Genomic DNA, 19,512 nt, shown 5'->3' with positions numbered 1-19,512 from the left:
TGAAACAACAATCAATAACGGTCAATATCCCAACTATAATGATTAAAAATTTAAGAGATAAATAGACACATAAAGAGTCAATAAGGGTCACAAGGGACCACATTAACCAATAAGGGGATAAATAATCAGGGGAAAATAAGAAATACATTTTTATACAATACAAAAGGGATCACTAATTAGGGAAAATAAGAAATAGGTATTACCGCGCAAAAGTGACATTACATATACCTTGAGAGCTAGTGACCAGAGAAGACATCATCATTCGTAGCCGACATACCGCGGGATCGAAGGCAAGCAACATATCAGTCAATTACACAATCATATAAAAGAGCAGTCAACGGAAGGTAGAGGGTATTGGATATTCTTTGGAAGAACGAGACCATCACACACGAGAGGGTGTACATTTGGAAAGCGAGTCGAAACAATATACATCATTCAAAAATCATATCATCAAAAGACGTTTATTGAAGCCAAGTTATGTGCTTAAAGAGGATTAAGGAAGTTCTCAACCCAAATCATAGCGGAAATTTTTCGCACTGTAGGTCATTCGATCTATCATTTTTTTTTTTGAAAGCATTCTACGATTAAAGACCAGAAACTGTTTCACGAACGCTTCAGAAACAACAAGTTTTTCAACAAAAAAAAAAACAATATTTGCATCCGGAAAAAAATTCAATTTTTAACTGGGAGAAGTGAACGAGAGACGAGTAGGAAATACTCAGAAGAAGGCAACATCTGGAAAGTCGCAATGGATCAGCAAGAACGGAGTAACAGCAAAACTCATTTTTCGAGTAGATCGGAAGTACATCTTATCCGACTAAGGAACGATTGCCGCATTGATATCGCGACGAAGGAGTATAGACGAAGGAAGTCCATACCTAACACCCAACATAAAATACTCTATCTGACTGAACAAGTTTAAGTATGCGAACGTAATTAGGAGAACTGGGATAGAAAACTTGTGGAACGAGAGGATGACCGAAGGGGCGAAGGCGAAGGACAACATGCTCTCAAGCGTATTGTACAACATGATTTGTGGAAAGAAAATTGTTTCAAGGGGAAATTATACTAACTTTGTAGGAGGACTATTTCAATAGTGTTAAAGTAAATTTTTCGGGAGAATGACGTCGAGGATAAAATACTACCAACAATGTTGAGAAGAATTGTCTCCATAGATAATCGTATTATAAGATTTTTATGAACTTTTCATTTTATAACCAATATCATTTTATAAATTCATGAATAATAATAACCAACGCTAACCGTTTGTATCTTGAATCTTCTATTCAATAAACAAACAGCTAATTTGCGAAGGGGATATTGAACCAACCATAGGCTCAGAACAATAATACTGTAAACCCCGGTAGTTAAATAAAGGCCAAAAGTATTCAGGCCAAATCTTAAGCTAAAGCGTTGCAAGCATAACAATACTGTAAACCCCGGTAGTCTAATACTCGCTTACGCCTGCGATACTAAACTTGACCCACAAATTCTGTCTGTTCTTGGTCTAGTTTAATTATGGCATGCGGAAGTATAACTACCGGGGTAACGAATAAAGCATGTGAGAGTACACACAAACTGGCATACAAATCCTATTAGACGTATCCAACCGGACGTCAGGTGAGAGAGTTGGGTTTTCTCTCACCTAAGTTGTACCATTATGTTGTACTAAAAATTAAGAGAGTGAGTGCCACAAGAGAAACTCCATGTAAGGTAGTAGAATTTAAGTTAGTCTAGAGGGGGGGGAATGTAGGTTAAAATTTAAGTATATATATAAGAAGAAATTTGAATAAAGGGAGTTGTAGTTTTAACAGGGAAGGTTTTAGTCGTCTTCTTAGTCGGATGACAAATTCCCGGTGACCGCACGGTCAACGCGTGCAATAGTATTTCACCTTAGTCAAACAATAAAAACAAGTTAAACCTGTTAAAGACCTCATAATAACATTGAAGTTGTGGGTAATAGTCTACATTGAAACACTGTCTTGATTGAAGAACACAATAACGAGAACTTAATTCAAAACAGAATTCAGTTGGGCAATATTCGATCAAGGGCAACTTTACGATACTAAACATAGTTTCCGGATTATTCCACGATATGGACATAGCTGTTAGACCTAAACTGAAGTTTGCCTTTGAATTTAATAGCAATATGATGCTTATTGCTTATGCCACCATTCATTAACAAACAACTGATAATAAGTACTGAAAGAATAGTTGAAAGAACTTATTGAAAATGTTTCTACATTAAGCATGAAAGTAGGCTGTTCAGCATAAAGCCTAGGAAAAACAATTTGATAACAATGACTTAAGTAGTCTTATCGATTTGTATGTGATTTATAAAAAATATTTTCTGTGTAATTTAAAACCTCCAAGCATGAGGAAGAGAGATTGATCATTGTAATGGCTTTGTTTACTAGTAGAATATTTTCAACATAAAGCTATATCTTTCGAAAAAATAACAAAAAAGTGTTTTTGTAATCCAAATTATTGGACCACGCTCCCGTAAAGCTTTTCGCTTGCAATTTGATATTTAGATTAGACCTTAATTATAAAAAAATGGAAAAATAAACCAGTATAGCCAAAACAACGCTCTTGAAATAAATAATTAATACTTTAGTGAAAAGCTACATAATGGCAGTGTTTGTGTTTTCCTTTCATGTATTTGACTATGTATCTGTTTATCATTTGAAAAACAAGTTTTCACAGTACCGCCATCATAATGACTCAATTTGCTTAGAATTAAATATTTTTTATGTATTATTATATAAAAAAATATATAGATAGGTATATTGTTGGACTTTTGCTACAAAGCTTAGTATTTTAGAATGCGTTTGATAGTTTTGGTATTATTTGAAAATCATTCAACATATTTCAATGAAATTTTCACACAGTCATCTACGCATACTACTTTGAAACGCCTGAAATTTTTATGGTTCTATCTTCAAAGACAATACGCGCTTTTAACAGTTTTTGCATAAAAAACCTTCAAAAAAAATTGTGTTCTAGATCCCCCGATGGATGATTTCCTCCGACCCAGCAAATTGAAGGGAATGGCCCAAAGTATCATTGGGCAAAATTTCAGACTTACTTATTTTTTTGTTTTAAAGTTGCTCTATAAACACACCGTGGTTCATAATTCTTGAAATTCAGGAATGGTGTAAAATTTTGTGCACAATTTCACTACTACGAGCTATTTGATATGTTGTATCTCATTATTCTGCTGTCCTAGGAAGTTCGGATCACCACTCATCAGCGAAGTTTTCGAGAAGTCCTTGGCTCTCAAGTGGAAAATATTATATGTAATTGAATCGCGGCGTTTATATTTGTTCAGAGGATTTTGTACATGTCTTACAGGTAGGTTGAATGTTTATTATGGATGGCTACGGAGTACTTTCTGGGAATATTTCTAGAGATATTAAATGTATTTCTTTTGTAGGTCTTCTAGGGAGCTCACTAGAAGTTCTTCCAGAGATCTCTCCGAGAGTTTTCTCAACGATTCCTACGTGAATTCTTACTGACGATTCTCCAGTCAAATATTCAAATATTTCTCCAAAAGTTCTTAAAGAGATTTCCCCTAGAGTTCCTCTAGAAATTGTGGTTGTAGAATTCTTCAGCAACATCTCCAAGGATTTCTTAAGAAAGGCTTCCGACGATTCCTACAAAAAATTACTCTAAAGATTCCTACGGTAATTCTTCCAAGGAATTCCTCAAGAGATTTTTTTCCAATATTTTTCAAAGGATTCCTCCAGGAATTTCTGCAAAAAAATCCATAAGAAATTCCTCCACGTATTCTTCCGGGTAATCCTCTAAGGAATTCTTCAGCAATTCCTCCATGATTTTTTCTTTGAATTCTTCAAAGAACTTTGCCCCAAGGATTTGTTGGGAGGTTATTTCATATACATGTTGGGATCTCAAGGAAACTACTCCTATGAACCATCATCTCTGATCATAGAACACGAAAACACATTCCAATTCGCCAATTATATTTCACCGACCAGATCACGTCGCCTTTGATCTGTCGGAGCTCTCAACTTAAACTATTAATATGATCTTGTATCGACTTTTCAAACCCTCTAAGCAGAATACCCTCTTCGAATGAGTGTAATCAGTTTCGTACCTTTTAATACTAATATGATTTCAATTGCACAGTATACAGATCATTCGTTATAAGGATTCCCCGCAAGGTTTAACTTAAGTTTAAAATCCAACATACATTTCGTCCCTTGAGAATTTCTTCAGAGATTCTTCAGGACATTCTTAGCTAATTACTTCAGCCTATGCATCACAACTTCCTTAAAGGTTTCTCCATCAGGGAAAATCCATCAGAAATTCTGAAGGATCTCAGTAATTAATTAAGTTCTAGTTTTAAATCTATACTTTTCAATCCAATTCCAATTTCTTCGAAATTTTTTGTCTCAGTCTCTGTTGTGAATATCACTACAATGAATTACAGTTTTTTCCGCATAGATAATCTGTGTATGCATATTTGCCGACCAAAATAGTTACACTACCCGTCATAAGTACGGACTCACAAAAAGTATTGCAACAATATTGCATCACCCTGACTCACCTCGATATCTCCAAAACCTGAAGACTTACAAAGATGCTGTCTTCAGGAAAGTTATTCAGAAGACCAAAAGCAACAACTTTTGTGAAGGCGGCATTTTTGTAGGTGTTCTGGTTTTAGAGGTATCGAGGTGAGTCAGGGTGATGCAATATTGTTGCAATACTTTTTGTGAGTCCGTACTTATGACGGGTAGTGTATGTACTAGCAAATGAAGTGTAGTTGTTTTGTAGTTAATAAAATATTCAGTTCAACACCGAAACGAAGTGTTTTGAAATCCCTTTGGATTTCCTGAACGGTCTGTGTTCGAAAACAAATTACTCCAAGTAGTTATCAAAAGGTTTCTTTACAAATTTTATCGACAATTACACCAATGACTCATTAAGGAAATGCTTTTTTCTATCTTTTTAAAAATTCATTCATAAATTCCTCCAAGGGAATATTCCTGCAAGAATTTGCGGTGGATAATCCTACCGAAACATTCATCACTTAAGCGCCATAATACTACTGAACAATTTTGCAGAAGGAATATCATTATCATTGCCAAAAAACGCTTTAAACATTTAAATAAACGCTGGCGCAACTAGTGGTTAGTTCCACTTTTCACTATTTGAAAGTCATTAGCTATCTGTTCAACTCAGTAACACGAAGATATAATTGATATCAACTGTATTAAGAACAGTTTCGTGTGACGTCCATTCGCGTAGGTACAGCGATGTGGGCTCCAGCTTCGAAGTAGTGAACGCTGGCTCTAGTGCACAACGAGCGCACACGACATCGAAGCTGAGGGACTAAATGGGCTGTAGTAACGTGCATGGTGACGTCATAACTAGGTATGGTTACGTCATACTTTCCCTCTCCGGTATGTTGGATCAGCGAGTCTATTTATAGAGGAGCTACCAATATGAAGAACCATTTCAGCATATATCGCCCCTCACTTCAAGTGCTGCGATGGCCTCACTGGTAAAAATGACGAGCTCCTGTTCTAGGTTCTAGCCGTCCTAGGTTCGAACCCCTGGGTTTTATGTATACTATGTGGAGAAGTTTTTTGATGCCAGTAACTTTTTACTAAAAATAAAATGTCACTCTAAAAATTGATTACACAAAAATAAGTTAATTTTTACACTACTTAATTTTTACCCAATATATTTATAGCTGGTTTATAACAACATGTGATATAATTTGATTGATTTTTTATATCTCATTTTGTTATAAGCTTGTTATAATTGTATCAAGATATGTTATAATTATGTTATAACTAGAGCAATTTTAGTTATAATTTTTGTTATTTTAACACCTAACCGGCGAATTTTATAACTCATTCTGTAATGAAAAATCTTTGAAATAAATAACTTAATCGGTTATAATTTTGTTATGCCTTTCTGATCGGGAAGGACCCTTCCTGGTTCTCTGCTGAATATGTTTTTAGCTGGTTGTTCCTCGTGCATATGAGCTACGTGCCCAGCCCACCGCAGCTTGCCCTTTTTTTGTCGCTTTACTATCGTATCCATCTGGAATAAAAAGCTGGTACAATTCGTAGCTAATGCGACGCCGCCAGACACTGTCCTCCAGTTTACCAGCGAGTGTTGTTTGCAGCACTTTACGTTTGAAGACTCCGAAGGCTCTCCGATAAGCTGCTATCAACGTCCACGATTCATGGCCGTATAAAGTGACTAGCAGAGTCTTGTACAACGCGAGTTTTGTCTTTATGGGCAGCCTATGGGACTTCAGCTGCATCCGCAGATCGAAAAAGGTCCAATTTGCAGCTCGTGGATAACATCGTTATCGTACGTCACTAGACAGAGTGCCAAGATAAACAAATTCGTCCACAATATCAAACTTTTCACCATCTAGTACCACTTCCGTGGCCGGATCAATGTTGATCATCAACAAATATGTACTTGGTCGTTACACTACTTTCTAACCACAGTCCTGAGCACTCATGGTGGTGCAGAGGACCGAATTGAAATATCTCCATCCTGGACCATTGCCAGCCATCGCCTGAACCAGTGGCCAGATCAAATTTCCATCGAGTTGCTTGATTTCGTAGTTGATCTGCGCCGCCATGAACCTCGAGGTCTGCCTCTGCTGCGATTTTCTGCTGGGTTCCAATCTAACGCTTTTTGGCAGATTTCGTTCCAGCTCCTGCGTAGAGTGTGGGCGACCCACCTCCACTTTTTATTTTTTTTATTATTCAATCACTTAACCTAATTTACAGCTCTTTTGTCCACTAGGGCACTGCGTGAGCGATTCCAATTGGAAGCTGTACTTACAATTTGTATAAAGCCTAAATGTATTCTATTCTAATTCTACTATATACATCCAACTGATTGCCGTTGCGCTGCTTTCACTTTCTACCCTATCATGGTAGACTGATGAGCACGAGGAAGCTGATGTGTGGTTGTTGGTTGTCCATTATGAGTTGTCGTTCGTCGATGTCCAAGTATCCGGGTACATTTGAGCCATTGGCTCAGAAGAGGGTCAGTGTCAGCTGCTCTCAGGGGGAAAGAGCAATTGACGAAAGTGCCGGGGCTGGGGTCGAACCCATGACCATCTGCTTATGAAGCAAACGTGTAACCACTACGCCACGGGCCCCGGCAAAACCTCCACTTTCGCTCTCGAATTTCTGTCGCTATCGGCTTTTGATGACATTGTTCTCCACTGGAACGGTTGACCGTGTTTACACCTAACGACTTGGTCTTGTTGACGTTGATGGTGAGACCTGCCGCCGAGGAGCGATCGGCAAGATCATCGAACATATTCGTATCAAAGCGCCGTTGTGCTAAGAGAGCAACATCATCAGCCAGTTTTAAGTCAATTATGTGCCTCCTGGTAATAGGCTCCCAAGTAACAATTCCATTGCTGGTTGATTTTGTTTGATTTTTATTAGCGTTTTATTACAGCAATAATTAAAACTCACAGTTTTATGACTGCTTTTATGAAAACCATTGATAAAATGTTAGTATACTGAAGATATCCATAAAGACAGATTTTAAGAGTAAACAAAACTTTCCGATATGTAAACCTTCTGGTAATCATTATTACCACAATAAAACTGTTAAAACTCTCAACAGATAGTGATCCGTTCGATTAGTAACGACATCTGTCGGTGGAAAAGCTACGACACTGCTAGGTTTATTGCGGTCATCATAAAAGTAAACTTGCTTTTGTTTTATTTTTGCTGATTATGGTCGTCGCCATATTGAAGAATTAGCTAACGTGAATGGAAAATAGTTAATTTTGCTCAAATTAGCAATGAATTGATAGTTTGCCACCATTTCCATAACATGCTCACATAAATGAACTCTCTCTGCTGAGTTTTCTTGTGATTCAAGATGGTTTTACTAAAATAACAAATTGATTTATTTCATTCCAAGATGATAATATTCACTATTTTCGAAGCGCATTAATTTTATGATTCTGCAACCCCAATATTCACGGTAAAATTGAATGCGCATAAGCCTACCAGCACAATAACTACTAAAATATTACTTTGAAATTATCGTTTTCTACTTACGAATGATGTATCATCCTGAATTTTACGTGCCATCGAAAAAGCTTCTCTGCATCTTGAGCTGTCATAGTTTTTGTTGAAAAAAAAAACAAAAACAATCGAGAATGGAGAAAATTTCAACTAGGTTTTAAAACTGGTTTATTGCTACTCTAAATGCGGTTTGCAAAACATCTCCGAGAGTGGTCCACTTTGCCGCAAGATGCTCTTAAAGAGGTTATCAAGAGGTTTTGATGTATAAATCAGTTTTATTGCAAGTTTTATAAAATTGGTCATGAAGATCTCTTGTAGAGCCGAACAAAACTTAAAATGTTACTTGGGCTGCCACGTTCCAAGCTCGGTGCCAAGTTTCAATTCTTGTCCGTTGTTTCGCGCTCTATCATTTTCGGTTTCTGTAACGGTTTTTGGGGTTTCGAGAACTGTAGGTTGTTGTCTTAAGGTTCCCTATTCACCGTGGTGAGGCTGCCTACTCCGGTATAGTCTGCGGTGGAGGAACATTCCATACTCAGCCGCTGGATGCCAGAACAGACGTTGTTTGAGCCGCAGCTTCTTGGTGAACATAAGCTCGGGTCGTACCTCCTCTAGCTGAAGCGAGAAGGACAACAGTGTCCAGACTGCACTACCACTTAAGCACACAACTCATCTGTATAATCGCTTGACCCGTGGAAGCATTAAGTAGAAACTTGTGAGGACCAGAGCTATATTGGACGTTCTCCTTATCGACTCACCGTTTTGCACTCCTTGTTGTTTATAGTATTAATTTTAAGTTCTTCGAGGATTACGAGGTTACCCTCTTAATAGGTAAGGTTAGTCGATTCCGATGATGTTGATATGTCCACGAAGCCCATGATCATATGCGACCGCGTGACAATGGTTTCTGTCTTTTGCACACCAGCTCTTCCTCCTTCCAGTAGTTAAGCGCATCGGTTGAGAAGGAAAATTTCCTTCTCTTCTTAACGTTGAACCATTCGTCATTGAAATCATCGTCATCATCAAACATTTGAAAGCAGTTTTTTTCGTTCAAATCACACATTTTTGCAATGAAAATGGATTCACTGCATTCCACATGCAAAATGTAATACAGTGAATACATTTTCTTAGTTATTGTTTTGAATTACAACGAAAAAACTGCTTTTCTATTACCGAAAAATGATGACGAATGTTTGAGCCTTAATTTTGCTTTTCTAAAGCCGAATAACGCGTTTAAAATCTTACTACAAGTGAATTTAATACTTTAAATGCAAAATTCAATTTTGAAATTTCCACTTAAACGCCTAAAGGCAGGCAATTTAATTTGAAATAAGTAATTTCTATCACAATCACTATTTCATCATAAAATCAACTTTTTTATAACTATTTCATGTTCTGATTAGCTACAAAACTTACTAACCAAGGTTCCACAAAAATGTTAAAACAGAGAATTTACGGGAAGTCCTATTAGCAATCGATTGTTTAGTAGCAATGATTTCAGCTTAATGAGAGATACATTGCAAATTCCTTTAAAAATAAGGCAAAACTAACTTTTTTCTAAAAAATTAAAATTTTACACTCATCTCTAGACCCATCTCTAGAACCAGATGACGTAAAAAGTTTAAGATCATTACGACGCATAAGAGTTCCTAGTATGGAATTACAATGTAGTACCCGAATGATCAATTTCACCCCGCTGATCAATTTGACCCCGGGTTACGGTACCAAAAATCCTCGCCCGTCGTATACAGCGCGAGCGTGGTGCAGTTTTGATATCAACCAGGCGCCCGTCTTGAAAGGTTAAACGCATGTTGAGTCTGCAAATTGTGCTTCCGAAAATAATCGAGAATCTACCGCAGGGTAAACATTAGATCCGTGGTTAATCGGCCCTCCCGAAAGCCCGCCTCATATTCACCGACCAAGGACTCCTCGATCGGTGCAGCCCCTGCCTATGAGGCCGAATTTTGGTTTGTACGTTGTTATTGGTTATTTCGGCTTGTACGCTGTTAGTGTTATTGCTCTGTATTTCGCGCACTTCAGTTGCGCACTGCCCTTTCTTGTATAGTGGGAAATCAGACCATCCAACCAGCTAGCAGGCTAGTTTGAGAAGCTCGGCTCATGGCGCTGGCGCTGGCACGCTGTTGGCGGGCAGCCAACTCAGAATAAAGACGGTTCCAAGTTTTTGAATAACAGCAACGTATATTAAAAACTTCCTATAACAATATATAATGTTTGTTAGAAATGGGAATCATAACTATTGGAATAGACTTACGTTTAGTGCTTTATTCTGATTGTATATGGTTGTTTTATGTTGCAGCAAAGTATATAGAGCAAAATGACCTGTGAAATATACGCGATACGATAACTAAATGTTCCGGTTTTCAACAGTCTAGTTAAGGAACTTTACTCTTTCTTGATAGCTACAACTCTTGCACAATTTCAACAACTTTCACCTCAGCCTATGACGTAATCTACTAAAAAAAAGGACTTGTCGGTAACTATTTAATTTTGGCCAAATCAAGACCTATCTTACCACGAATTAAAGATAATCAATTCAAAGTTATTAATTCTGTGGATACGATTTACTGCGTGGAGGTTTATCGTGTTCTAGATTTGATTGGGAAAATAGAATATTAAATTTGAATTTCATTTAAACATCAAATATCACGCACTCGTTATCCCAAGTAAAAAAGGTAGTTTTCCTAGTTTTAGATCACTATAAACTTATTAATAATTCACTTTGACTCCGAATTCAGCATGAGCATCTGGCAAATCAAACCACCTTTTTTCCTGGTCTATTGTTCGTGGCTTTCGACGAACGTCAGTGAAGTATCTTGACATTGTTCCCCAAGCTGTTGAAGTTTCGATTTACCACAGCTGACCATAACGTTCGCTGATGTGTTGTGAGATGCGCCGACCGAGGGGTCGTAACAGCCCCCCCCCCCCCCCCCCGGGTACGCCATAGACGCTCGTAGATTCCACTGCTGGTCTGAACGGTTGCTGTTCTGACTTGGTTATCCTTGCTCGTTTTGATAGCGATGACACGCCCGAGAGGCCAGCAGTTCCGAGGAAGTCCAGGATCTACTACCACCACAACATCATTCATACTAATCGGTTCGACCTTATTGAACCACTTAGATCTTTTGGTCAGCTCCGGAAGATAATTGCGCAGCCATCTTCGCCAAAAAAGATTCGCCTCTGCTTGTGAGGCTCGCCATGCTCGTCTCAGAGAACGACTACTATCGTCTAGGGGTGCTGCAGGTTTCAACCCGCTAGAGGACCCCAACAAAAAGTGGTTCGGGGTTAGAACTGGAGCATCAGGGTCATCTACAGGCACAAACGTCAACGGTCTAGAGTTCACAGTATTTTCTATTTCGATTAGTGTGTTGCGCAGGGACTCATCGGACGGATTACGTTGAGGTTTCATCTTCTGTAGGCTTGTTTTCACCGAGCGGACGAGTCGTTCCCAACAACCACCCATATGTGGAGACGCAGGTGGCAGGAACTCCCAATCGGTATGAGGACTCACAATTTCTCGTATAACACGCTCTTGATTCATCTCCTTCAATGCTGCTTCCAGCTCTTTACTAGCCGCAACGAAATTAGTACCACGGTCGCTGAAGATTCGAGTCGGTACGCCCCGTCTTGCCATAAAGTTTCTTAGCGCCATGATGCACGAGTCAGCGGTAAGAGAATGTGCAACTTCTAGATGAATTGCCCGTACTGTTAGGCAGGTTATAAGTACGCCCCACCTTTTTTCGAGCCTTCGTCCAACTGTTACATACATAGGACCAAAATAGTCCACGCCGATGAACGAGAATGGCCTCGTGAACGCTGCAAGCCTTGCCGCTGGTAAATCACCCATCAACGGAGGGACTGGCGCAGCACGCTGGTTTCTACACTGTTGACAACTTGTTCGAATACTTTTGCATATCACTCTTAGCTTTGGGATGTGATATACTTGTCGTAGTTCGTTCACAACCGTCTCATGATTACAATGGTGATATTTTACATGGTAGTTTTGCACGATTAACCTTGTAACGCAATGATCCTTAGGAAGTATGACTGGATTCCTGGTATCCATTGCGGCATATTCACATTTGCCAATCCTTCCTCGCATTCTCAATATTCCATGGTCGTCGAGAAATGGGGAAAGGTTGTATAGAGAACTCGATTTTGGCAGTTTATGTTCTTCATTGCCGGAAAGTACGCCGATCTCCTCAGAAAATGTCTCCTGTTGTACTTGTCTGTAGAGGTAACCAGAAGCTCGCTGCAGTTCGTCCGTGGACAATGGACCATCTTTTCGTTTTTCTTTCACGACGGCTTTACGAAGATTATCCATGTACCTAAATAGTCTTGCTGTGGTACGCAGAAGCCGCTCCCATGAACTAAAGTATTTCAAATCGATGACCGCTACAGGTAAAGCTGCGTGATGGAACAGATGTCCTCGTAGCTCCTCTTTTGTGATGGTTTTAGTGCTGTTTGTGGGTTCTTCTGGCCAATTTTCACAACTTTTCCAAAGAAACGGTGGCCCTTTGAACCACCTGCTGTTACTTTCGAGATCCGGATGTTTTTGCCACTTGGTCGCATCGTCAGCAATATTATCTTTCGAACCAATCCGTCTCCAGTTCGCAATGGTAGATGTTTCAAGCAGTTCGCTCACTCGGAATGCCACGAATTGTGAGTAGCGTCTATGATCTGACCGTATCCAACACAAAACATCTCTGGAATCTGTCCAGTAGATACGCTCATCGATTTTGAACGAAAGCGAATTGGCCACAGTTTCTGCTAATCTTGCACCGACAACTGCAGCCTGAAGTTCCAGTCTTGGGATGGAGATGAATCTAAGAGGTGCTACCCTTGCTTTTGCTGACACAATTGCACATTCTACTACACCATTTTCCTCAAAACGTAGATAGGTAACAGCGGCGTATCCATACTCACTCGCGTCGACAAAGGTGTGTAGCTGGATAACAGTATTCTTTCCCAAACTCGTAGCAACTCGATAACAGCGTGGAATGCGAACAGACTGCACTTGTGGAAGGATTTGCAACCAGTGTACCCATTTATCATTCAACGAATCCGGAATCTCGTCATCCCAATCTACCCCTGCACGCCGAACCTCCTGCAACAACACCTTCAGGAAGATTAACAGGTTGGAAATAAGGCCCAACGGATCGAAGATCGCCATCAACGTACGCAGCATTTCCCTCTTCGTCGGTTTCCGTATCCCAGCAAGTAACTCACTGTCGTGCTTCGAAGATAACTTATAGGTGAATGTATCAGTGGCGGTACACCACCACATGCCTAATATTTTCTCAGTTACTGTTTTGGATGCTAGATTCAGATTCACCTCACTGGTTTTGGTAGCGTTCAATGCCTTTAAGACCGCCCAAGTAACAATCAGCATGCCTTGAAGGTTTATTCATGTTTTATCCTGGTTTTATACGAGCATGTCAAAAAGCTAGTTGTTCTAAATTAGTTTTATGTGGTAGTTTTTTACTTTGAACCTTTGGCGTTCCATAAAACTATCATATAACTTCTGCTATAAACATCTTCAATTAAAGACTTGCAAGTAGACATGAATTGGTTTTATCACTCATTATATACCATTTGAATAAAACTTGCATTTGCGGTTGTTGTCGGCGAGATTTTTTTTGTAAACAAATACACAAAACTATGAGGCAATGCATAAAACCAACAAAAGATTTCGTGGCCGTAACATAAACCAAACAAATGCTGTGTTAAAACCACTAGTTCTATCATGAGCTCAGTTATGACTACCTCAGGAGGGTTAGCCCTATTGGAGGAATCATCAGGAATACAGAGTTTTATCAGAAAAATATGTCGCCTAGCCGGGATAATTCATGTAAATACAGAAAAAATTTACTGAATTTTATGATTTCACGTACAGCTTAAGATCAAATTAAACCATACAACACGTTTCCGTCATTTTATTTTGTCAGAAAAATTACATAATGTCTTTTAAACTCCGCTGTGCCGAAAAAACTTTTTTTGCACCCAATTCCACCGAGTAAAATAAATGCATTTAACTTCCAGATTATGCATAGTTTGTGTGGCGCACTTAGTTTTTGTCATTATCACAGTCACATTCACCACAATTTTTTCGTGGCATGTCTCCTGACACGTATTAAATAGGAAAACAAATCTGAATTCCATATCTGCATCTTTCCAATTGATGGCTGCAGTCATCCATGGATAAACAACCAAGCATAATTTATTCTGACGATCGAACATTGAGAGTGAAAAATAATCAAAACAATTAGTTGACAAATCAGAAGATGGTTTTATTTAGAAGACTGATAAAACTATGATACAACCCGAAATCCTAAGCCGGTTTGCATACTAAGTCCTGTAGACCCTAATAAGAATGGGCCAACTAGCTAGAACGTGGGCTTATTGAGGCATACAAGAACTCGAGAGCATTTTCAAGTCGGCATTAATGGTTTTATGTTTAGGACTTTTGAATCGCTAAAAAACTTTGATAAAATTCAAATTGTTACTTGGGCGGCACAGAGTTGGAAAGCCAGTTCCGCATCTCGTATCCAGCTTGGGCGTGTACGAATCTGATGTCTTCTGCCAGTTCTACTGCTTCAGCTTCTGTTTCGACACTAGCCAACATGTCGTCAACATAATGCTTCTTGATAATCACTTCAGCCGCCTCCGGAAACTGCTGTTCATGCTCTTTTGCGTTTAAATTTTTCGCATACTGCGCACAACTTGGTGAGCAAGATGCTCCGAATGTCATAACCCGCATCACGTACGTACTGGGTTCCGCATCGGTCGAATGTTCTCTCCATAGAAAGCGTTGACAATCTTGATCTTCTTCAGCGACGAGTGTTTGGTGAAACATCTCTCGAATGTCTCCGCAGATGGCCACCTTCTTTTCCCGAAACGAGTACAGGACAGAATTTAATGAGACTAATTGGTCTGGTCCCTTGAGGAGCATCATGTTGAGAGAGATGCCCTGAGTCTTTGCTGCAGCATCCCACACAATACGGATTTTTCCAGGCTTGTTTGCATTGAACACAGGAAATATTGGAAGATACCAAACCCGTGATTTTGGTTGCATCAGCTCCGTTGGTGTTAGCTTCCGAATGTAGCCCTGCTTTCTGTAGTCTTCCATCTTTGAATGCAACACTTCAGCCAGCGTTGGATCCCGTTTCATTCTTGCTTCTAGACATCGAAAACGCTGCAGAGCCATCGGTTTGCTGTTTGGAAGTCTGAACTCTTCAAATTTCCATAGAAGACGAGTTACGAATCGACCGCTCTCGGTTCGGTACATCGTTTGCAAAATTATCTGTGCTCGTTGATCCTCATCTGACACTACTAGATGCACGGGTTTGGAAATACCCATGCTTTCAAGCGAGAAATACTCCTGCATGGCACGATGTAGATTGTTGTCGATATTCTCACAGCACATATGTGCATTCCATTCATGATAACCACTGAATTCGCCACCATCTGCACCACCGTGGACAATCCATCCAAGACGGCTTTTTGTAGCAACCGGCTCAAACATTCCTCCTTCCCGACCCTTCTGTGGGTAACCAAGATGTGTGTTATTACTTCCTATCAGAAGTCTGGGTTGAACATCTTCATACGATTCAGCTGGAACTCCTTGAAGATGATGATATTGTTGAACAAGATCCTCCATACAAAGAGATTGACGGAAAAGTCCGAGGTTTGGAACTGTGTGGACTTCTTGCAGATGATACTTTTTAGAAGTTCCTGCTGTACCAGAGATCTCGAGTTCTACCTTTTTAGATCCATTTTCAAGTCGGTGCTTATCGCCAGTCCATCTTAAGCATATGGGCTCTAGTTCACCGTTTAGGTTCAGTTCTTCAGCGAGTTGCTCATCCATCAAGGTGAATGCAGACCCATCGTCTAAAAACGCGTAAGTTTTGACGATTTTACCACGTCCATACAACACGACTGGTACGACCCGGAATAGCGTTTTGGTAGAGGATTTGTGATGGGCATTGCAGTTCCTTTCATTCGTGGTGGTCTCGCCTGTAATGGGAGTACCTGATGGAGACTTTTGGGGTTTCTCCGATGTTCCGCTGGTACGATGTGTGTTGTGGAGCAGTGGATGATGCTTGAATGCACAACCGTCTTGACCACAAAGTTGTTGCAGTTTACAGACACCCTTATGCCTTTTCAAACATTTTCTACACATACCATACTCTTTAATTATCGTCCACCTGGAGTTGTATGTGAGATCCAAGAATCGCTGGCACTTTGTTAGTTCTAGACAATTGCCTTCACATACGGGACATAATGATGATGACGATTTTGGCATGGTGGACGCGGCGTCAGGTTCAACCTGTTCATAACTATGCACGTTGAGAAAAGCTGATCCCTTCTTCTGAGTACGAGTACTTTGGAGCGACGCTATTGGGCAGACAGTCTCAGCAAGGTCATAGAGCCAATCAGCGAACAAGGAAAGATGGACAACCGCGAGAGAACGACGATGCTTAGCCCAATCCAGTTTGATTGCTGGCGGCAGCTTATCTGCAAGCTCTCGTAGAAGAACAACGTTGTATGAATACTCTTGCAGTTCACAGGCCTCGATTGTAGCACAAAGGTTCTGCACTGACAGCGCGAACTCGACAATACTGTCAAGCTTATCCACTTTCGGACTCGGAGTGTCACTGATCTTCGCTATCAAATTGTGAACGATGACTTCTGGAATTCCGTAAAGCATTTTCAGTGTAGTAATGATTCCCTGGACATTGGAAGGATGCATTAGCCTGCACTTCACTGCTTCAAAGGCCTTTCCCTTGAGGCATTTTTGGAGCCGTAAGAGGTTTTCCTCCTGTGTGTAACCGCATATTTCCGTTGTGGAGTTGAACGTTGAGTAAAATAACGGCCACTCTTCTGGAGAACCACTGAAGATCGGTAGTTGACGCGAAACCGCCTGCCGAGCAGCAACGTGGCTCTGCGATAGGTTGTATTCAAACCCAGATTGCATCTGAGGACGCCGCGGAGTTGATCGTTGCATTGGATCAAAATTATGTACACTGGAGTTTGCAAATCGTATGCTTCTGGCTGGAGCTCTGCTGCTGTCCTGAGCACTCTGTCTCTTAGCTGATATTCCGCTGCGAAAGTCTTGGGGCACCGTAAGATCGACCATGTTAGCTGGTACGGCCGGCGCTGGTCGTAAAAGAAACGTATTTTGCTGCAGTTCTGATGGTGGTAAACGATCATTTGGAGCTTCGCGTCGCAGCCAAGAGTTAACCTTCTCACTGGCCGTATCTTCTCTTATGTCGATGTCGGATGTCGACGACGTTTCGCTGGCGATTTCCTTCAGCAATTCGAATCGTTTTTGAAGATATTCTCGTTTACTGGCTTCTTCCTTTTCTTGAAGCTTCCTTTCTTCATCCAATCTTTGTAGTTCCAACTGGATTTGCTTGTGTCTTGTAGATGTTTTCGAACTTGCAACCCTCGAAGACTGACTTTTGTTGTCCACCAAACCTTGACCCTTTGTGTTTAGTGGATTGCATGGAGGCGGTCCCAGCGGTGCTGTCGAAGACGGTTGGTGTATCAACGATGGCATCGGGACACTACATGACGGCAGCGCTTGTGGTCCTACAGAAGATGTTTCAGCTACTGCGACGGCAGCTGGTGGTATAAAACTTGATGTCAAGGAAGCTTGTTGGTTTACCTGTAAAACCTCCGTAGGATTGAGATTTGGTGGCAGCGCTTGAACAAGATTAGACATCACTGGAAACGGACTCGAAAAAGCTGGTTGACTCGATGAACTGAGAGGAGCGCATGAAACTGGCGGGGCAATCGGATTTCTAGGCAGCATAACGTAGGAGTAAGGATATGTACCAGGGGGTCTATACATTGGTATGGCTGATGGTCCAGCTGTTACTGGAGAGATTTGTGACCAAGACATGTTCACGTACTCGAGGGGTACCGTACTTACAGGAGCTGTAGATGGGGCTACGGTGTACGTCTGCCTCTGTGCACCGGTATGCGGTACGCAAGGTGGGCACACAAAGCTCTGGTTCTCGTTGTCGGAGGGTATACCTACACAGGCAGGATGGTATTGGTTACCGCACACGAGACACTTCCAATAACGTCCGTTATCCGCAGTACTGCAGACCTTGCATTGTTTCGTAGGGGTTGAGCTTGCAATTCCGTGGCTTGGCAGACTGCCCTCGACGTCGATAGATCGGTTGGACATTTCCACGGGTGATTAGCGAACGCACGGCTCGATAAACGAAGTTTTTAACTGGCTGGCGGGCAGCCAACTCAGAATAAAGACGGTTCCAAGTTTTTGAATAACAGCAACGTATATTAAAAACTTCCTATAACAATATATAATGTTTGTTAGAAATGGGAATCATAACTATTGGAATAGACTTACGTTTAGTGCTTTATTCTGATTGTATATGGTTGTTTTATGTTGCAGCAAAGTATATAGAGCAAAATGACCTGTGAAATATACGCGATACGATAACTAAATGTTCCGGTTTTCAACAGTCTAGTTAAGGAACTTTACTCTTTCTTGATAGCTACAACTCTTGCACAATTTCAACAACTTTCACCTCAGCCTATGACGTAATCTACTAAAAAAAAGGACTTGTCGGTAACTATTTAATTTTGACCAAATCAAGACCTATCTTACCACGAATTAAAGATAATCAATTCAAAGTTATTAATTCTGTGGATACGATTTACTGCGTGGAGGTTTATCGTGTTCTAGATTTGATTGGGAAAATAGAATATTAAATTTGGATTTCATTTAAACATCAAATATCACGCACTCGTTATCCCAAGTAAAAAAGGTAGTTTTCCTAGTTTTAGATCACTATAAACTTATTAATAATTCACTTTGACTCCGAATTCAGCATGAGCATCTGGCAAATCAAACCAACTTTTTTCCTGGTCTATTGTTCGTGGCTTTCGACAAACGTCAGTGAAGTATCATGACATTGTTCCCCAAGCTGTTGAAGTTTCGATTTACCACAGCTGACCATAACGTTCGCTGATGTATTGTGAGATGCGCCGACCGAGGGGTCGTAACACACGCTATTGACAGTTTCGTCAAACCTCCCCATATTATTCTGTTCTATATTCCCTTGCGCCTGAGCAATCGCATTTTCCTCATGCACTCTTTCTTTTTTGCTGTGTTTTCGGCATTCTTACAACATGCCCTGCCCATGGTATCCTTCCAGTTTTTTGTACCTTCCGTATGTTGGGTTGACCGCAGAGTGCAGCAAGCTCGTGATTGATTCTTCGTCGCCGCACACCGTTCTTCTGCATACCGCCAAAGATTTAGCATAGTCGCTGTTGCATGCCAGCACAGGAGCTGTTTCAGCCGCACTTTCGTGGTAAACAGATGCTCGGGACGTACCTCCTTAATCTAGCTGAAGTGCCCAACTCCAGCTGCATTACAAGCTAAGCACACAACTTCTAGCTGGCGATCTTTGGC

The 19,512-nt window shown here is 40.5% G+C and overlaps 1 protein-coding gene across 5 annotated transcripts in view; it reads left to right on the top strand.

Annotated features, from left to right (window-relative positions):
• The window catches only part of LOC109408169 (calsyntenin-1), a 459,649-nt gene that overhangs the window by 212,566 nt on the left and 227,571 nt on the right, over positions 1 to 19,512 (top strand). The window lies entirely within an intron of this gene.

Source organism: Aedes albopictus, chromosome 2, assembly GCF_035046485.1.
Source record: "Aedes albopictus strain Foshan chromosome 2, AalbF5, whole genome shotgun sequence".
NCBI classification, from domain to species: Eukaryota; Metazoa; Arthropoda; class Insecta; order Diptera; family Culicidae; genus Aedes; species Aedes albopictus.
Note: the sequence above shows the minus strand (reverse complement) of the source record. Positions and strands in the feature narration are given on the sequence as shown.